Here is a 5,562-nt window from a genome sequence, read left to right on the forward strand (position 1 = left end):
AGAGGTGTTTTGTGATAGGTTCGATCTTACGGTGCTTGTACTACTGGAATCAGAGATTTTGCTATCTGCCAGTTCTTTATCGTCTACTTGCAGACGGCAAAGAAGGTCTTTACCATCAGCTACCAAACAACAGACGACAAAAAAAATGACAGATGGCAAAGAAGGACATGTCGTGGCAGATGGCAAAGAATCTTTTCCATCGGCCAGCGGACGGCAAAGAGATGCCACCGGATGCCACTACACTGCAATCTTTGCCATCTGCTGGCAGACGGCAAAGAAGGGGCTATCTTTTTTTCTATGGATAAAAAAAACCGTTGCCCCCACCTCCTCTATCTCTATCCCCCCTCTCTCCGCCCCACCCCTCTCTCTCCCGCTCGTCTCTCCGATTCCGGCGAGCTCCGGCGGGATTCGACGGCGCCCAGCACACCCACGTGACCCCCTCCCCCCGCTCCTCCATCCCCTCCGACCAGATCCGATGCGCGCGTGGGATCAGATGTTGCTAGTGGTAGTTCGGGGCGTGCGGGCGGACCAGATCGACCTCAAGACCCTCGACGAGCAGCTCGACCGCCACCTCGCGCGCGCCAGGACTGGGAGGCTGACCCCGCCAGGCTCGTCGTCCGGGCCGTCATCGCGCGCGGCACCTTCGGCACCGTCCACCGCGGCGCCTTCGACGGCCTCGACGTCGCAGGTCCGTCCCGCCACCATCTCCTATGCTCCACTCCCCGCCCCTCCCTCCCCCGTTCACTGCACGCCTGTTCATTGCCAACACGGACACTCGGCACGCGGGTACGTACGCAGCCAGCCCAGCCCAGCTGCGACCCCGCGCGCGCCCGTACGCTGTTCGACGGAATGTCTGCTGGTGCGGCGGCGCCGTTCGTTGCGGCGAGACTTGTTGGAATTAAACACGACATAACCTCCCGTATACGTGTGCGTATAGGTTTCTTGTTCTTGCATGTATCCGTGTAGGATTTAGTCTCGGAGTAGTATTTCCTAGGCAGCTAGCTTCTACTATATATAAGCGTGAACCCTGTAACTTGTACCACCGAACCGTGAGTTGAAGCAATAAACAAGAGACGTACCTGTGGCAATCCAATTGATTCTAGCGTTTTGTATATGTGCGTTTGCAAGTCAGCCGGCTAGTAGCTCGACTTGATCGGCCGAGGCTGCTATCTTCTACGTACGTGTTCTAGTACGTGACCAAGTCATTGGAGGCCAGCTTCGTGTGCTATGGTCTGTGTCGACGTAAGGAAACTTCGTCGAGTTCGCCAGCGAGCTTCGTTCGTCATCGTTGTTCGTCGTCGGTCGTATCGCCGTCGCCGGAAGTACTCGGCGTCAGGACTGAGCCAACAAGACTCACTCGACTCGATCGATCGGTGCCGCGCGGCCACCCGCCTGCCCGCCGATGTTAAGGACTTGCTGTTCTGCATCATTCGCCTATTTCCCCATTCTTACACAGGTTGCTTCATTTTGCAACCCCCAAGCTGTAGGTATGCATTGCTCTGCAATGAAATCAATTTAAACCCTCGTGGAAAATCTGGACTGTCCTAAGGTTGATTTTTAAATTTTAATCCTGTAAGCACTTGAATTGAAAGACATAAATAAAGGTATTTTAGTAGTGGATAACCTTACCTCATTAGCCTAGACAACACTATAGTCAGTATGCTGTTGTCGACCCATATATCCCAAGACAGGTTATGCAGATTTTCTGTAGCAAATAGCATGACCCCCTCCTCTCTTTTTCTTGTTGTCTCACCTCTCAATCCCGAAAACAGTGTTTCACCTCAATTCTTATTTCCTCTTTTGGGGCAATAGTTGCTATGGAAGTTGAAAGCTCTTATTTGAACTGTCAGTTTTGAGCATGGATGGTTAACACCAGTTATGTTTCAGTGAAACTGCTTGATTGGGGGAGGATGGTCATAGGTCAAAGCAAGAAATAACAGCAATAAGAGCAGCATTTTCGCAAGAAGTCTCCGTCTGGCATAAGCTTGATCATCCAAATGTAACTAAGGTACTGTTTGACTTGACACGTTATTGTGTTTCCGTCAATTTAATTTTGTTAATCTTTTTCGCTTGTTGACATACATCACTGTTGCATTTATCAATTCTTGAAAAAAATGATGATAAAAATGAAACGAATCTTCAGTGTTGGGACTGATGACTGATACTTGCTGTCTAAAGGCAATACAAGCGCATTGCAGCGATGAAATTATTAACTGTCCCTGTATAAACATTAGCTTCCTTAGTCAGGCCTCTAACAAGTTAAGAAGTTTTTCAGTAAGTTTTGTGTAAGCCACTAGAAAAGAAGCTGTGGTACATTGTCTGCTTAGACAAAATATTAGTTCTCACTCACATATATCAAATGTTTTCACCTCTCACTTGTCATGTTGTAATGATGGAACCAGGGCTGCTGCACCTCTCACTTGTCAGTAAGATTTATATCTTTTGTACAATTATTATATCAGACACTGAAAGGTAGAAACATAACATCTGGATTAGGACCTGAATGTTGCTAGTGGTAGTAACTATTGACAAATCTATATCTTTGCTGTGTCGTGTGGGATCAGATGTTTTTCATGGTTTCTCAACACTGCAATTGGCCAGTTGTGCTGGTGCTGCCCCTGTTGTTGAGTAGATTTGTTAAATCACCCCACCCACGTATTCAGACTTGTCTAAACACCATACGGTGTCAAGAATTCAAGTTAATTTGTTTGTTGTTATGTTTTGAGAAATTGCCGGTGAACTGAACTTGACATCTGCCAAAAACAACATCCGACCTTCATACAGTGGGTGCAATATATGTTCAGCTGACATGCGGAATTTTGCACTTTTTTTTCTTATTTCAAGGGGAGAGAAAAATGTCAATGCTTATAGGGATTGTAGTAGTATTCACCATTCACGTGTGTGGAGTCTACCGGTGGTACAGGAATGATGACCTTGTTAGACCTTTGGTGATGCTTCCTCCAAAAGAAGTATCACCATTCTGGCATGCTATATTTTTCATTGCGGTGAATGGTATTCACTTTTCCCACACAGCATGATTTCCTCCAAAAGAAAATTATTTGTCTTGAAGTCCACTTCCTGCCCCTTGCCCTGTTTTACGTCGAATATCTCAAGCGACAAAATTTGCTCTTAATGTACTGCTGCAGGATCTGGATATCTCTCAAAATTTAGTACTTTCTGGTGTTGATCTCAAGTACGAAGGTCAACGCTCCTCGGATAAACCTACTTCCGAAAAGAAAATCTTGCTACTGAAATAATGCTACATTTTCGAGGCCTTTTCTTTCTGGACATTATTGGCAGTCTCGGGCTCTCATCACTATGAATAATAGAACACATACCACTAGGAGGAATCACACTTAACTATGCTATTCATAGGGTAGTTTTTTTGTTGTTAAACATGTCCACCGGCATACATTGTATCTTAGGCCCTGTTTGTTTCATAAGTCCTAGGACTTTTTTAAGTCCCAACTTATAAGTCATAAGTCCCTACCTGTTTGTTTATAGGGACTTATAAGTCCCGAGTCCCTACCTGTTTGTTTACAGGGACTTATAAGTCCATGTTGCACCGCTGCAACGAGGCTCAGGAGAGGGCCTGTCCGGCGATTGGAGGCACCGCTGCAACGAACCGAGGCAGAACGAACCGAGGCGGGGCAGCGACGGGGTGGCGAACCGAGGCGGGGCGGCGACGGGGCGACGACGGGGCGGCGACGGGGCGAGAGGCGGGGCGGCGGCGGCGATTGGAACGAGAGGCAGGCGGCGTGTGGGGAACGAGCCTGGAGCGACGCGGGGTAGGTCCGGCCCGGGATAAGTCCCAATAAGCTCCTCCCTGAGAGTCTTATTTGATAAGTCCCAAATCACCACAATAAGTCCCAATAAGTCCCTTGTGTTTGGTTTAGGTGGGACTTATAGGGACTTTTTTAAGTCCCTGGAAACAAACACCGCTCTTACTTTTTTGTCTAGGTACTTGATGCCTCTTGGTCAGAAGATGATGGCGAGTTCCTCATTCCAATTGAGTTTATATTGTGTAGGTTTCTTCGTCATGATCTGGATTGCCGCAGTCATGTTCAAGTCCAATGATATCTTGCGCAAGCAGACCGCTCTCAAGGTTGGTTCTTCATAATAACTTGTCTATCAACGTGCTTCTTCTGCTTCTAGAGGTTAATTAATTGTTCTGCCAAGCAGACTGCTCTCAAGGGCTTGTGCTTATCTTGTGTATCAACGTTCTTGTTCTGCTTCTAGCACTGGGTCTGTCCCTTCTATTGAGGAAGCCGGCTAGCAGACTGCTGCCGTCACTAAATCCCTAACGCTGGGGCCCGTGTTAACTCCATTTGATTGTCAAATTGCTTAGATAACTCAATTTGATTGTCCTCATAGTGTTCTCACATGCTTAGAAGAGTTGGAAACACTATAAATGTTTTGGAACGGATATGTGCTCTAGAATAGTGATTCTGGCATGCTATATTTTTCATTGCGGTGAATGGTATTCTCTTTTCCCACACAGCATGATTTCCCCTTTTGGGGCCTCTCTGCTTCAAATTATTTCATATGATTGTAATATGCGGCCTTGAAAAACTCCTATGGTTTTCTATGATGCACTCAAACATCATGTCGATCATATTGTATCAAGAGAGGGCATGACATTGCAACCCAGTGATTTTCCTATTTATGAGTTTTTAGGTCCTGTGAACCAATTAGGACCTTGGTCATTTCTTGAACTCAATCAGTAACTCATTTGTGGAAAAAACTTGACGATGTGTGTACCTATGTGTTCTGTTCTATTTTGAAGTGGATAACATTGCCCCGTGTTTCACTTGGAAATAACTTATGCTTGTTGAATAATAGGAATTTATGCACCATTTCTATCTGTTCATAACTCTTAAACTAGCACTGCTCTCCTTAAAATTTCTAATCAGGCTGACTGCTGTTTTGTGCTCCACAGATACAACGGTCCGGCAAGCTGCTATGGTGGTCAAGTGTGTGCTGCCTAGGAAAATAGATATTTAGTTTTAGGTCATTTATTGTAATTTCAGATATGGAGTGCTTGTCTTTAGTTTTTGTTTTTACTTTGTGAAACTTGCTACCTATGAATGAATTGTGTAATATTGATGAAACTATGTATATGTATGGATGAAACTTGCTACTATTGGTAACATGTGTTGGTATATATGTATATATATATATATATAGGACAGCACTATTCTGATTCCAGGATCAGAATAGTTATTTGGATCACGGCCAGCCCTATATAGGGCCCGATGGACTCGTTCCCGAATTCCAACCGGCGAAGAAGAAAAAACCCACCACCGCCACGATCCTAACAGATCGACCCACCACTTCCCCAATCCTGATCCCCACCTTCCCCTGATCCCATCGCCGCCGGATCCCAGTCCCGACGACCTCCGCTGCCGGTTCCCACTCCCGACGACCTCCGTCGCCGCCCGCAAAGGCACCGCCCCGACCACCTCCTCCGCCGCCCTCCACCCCGACAACCTCCACCGCCGCGCTCCACCCTGACCACCTCCTCCGCCGCCCTCCACCGCCGCGCTCCACCCTGACCACCTC

General features: G+C 46.9%; 1 long non-coding RNA gene across 1 annotated transcript; it reads left to right on the forward strand.

The window, feature by feature from the left end:
• The first annotated feature begins 325 nt into the window (after positions 1–325).
• On the forward strand, positions 326–5,152 carry LOC119365819. Its single transcript, XR_005175771.1, has 4 exons — positions 326–688; positions 1,888–2,008; positions 4,029–4,105; positions 4,940–5,152. It is a non-coding gene; the product is annotated as an uncharacterized LOC119365819 (long non-coding RNA).
• The last annotated feature ends 410 nt before the right edge of the window (positions 5,153–5,562 follow it).

The sequence above is a fragment of the Triticum dicoccoides genome, chromosome 2B (assembly GCF_002162155.2).
Source record: "Triticum dicoccoides isolate Atlit2015 ecotype Zavitan chromosome 2B, WEW_v2.0, whole genome shotgun sequence".
NCBI lineage: Eukaryota > Viridiplantae > Streptophyta > Magnoliopsida > Poales > Poaceae > Triticum > Triticum dicoccoides.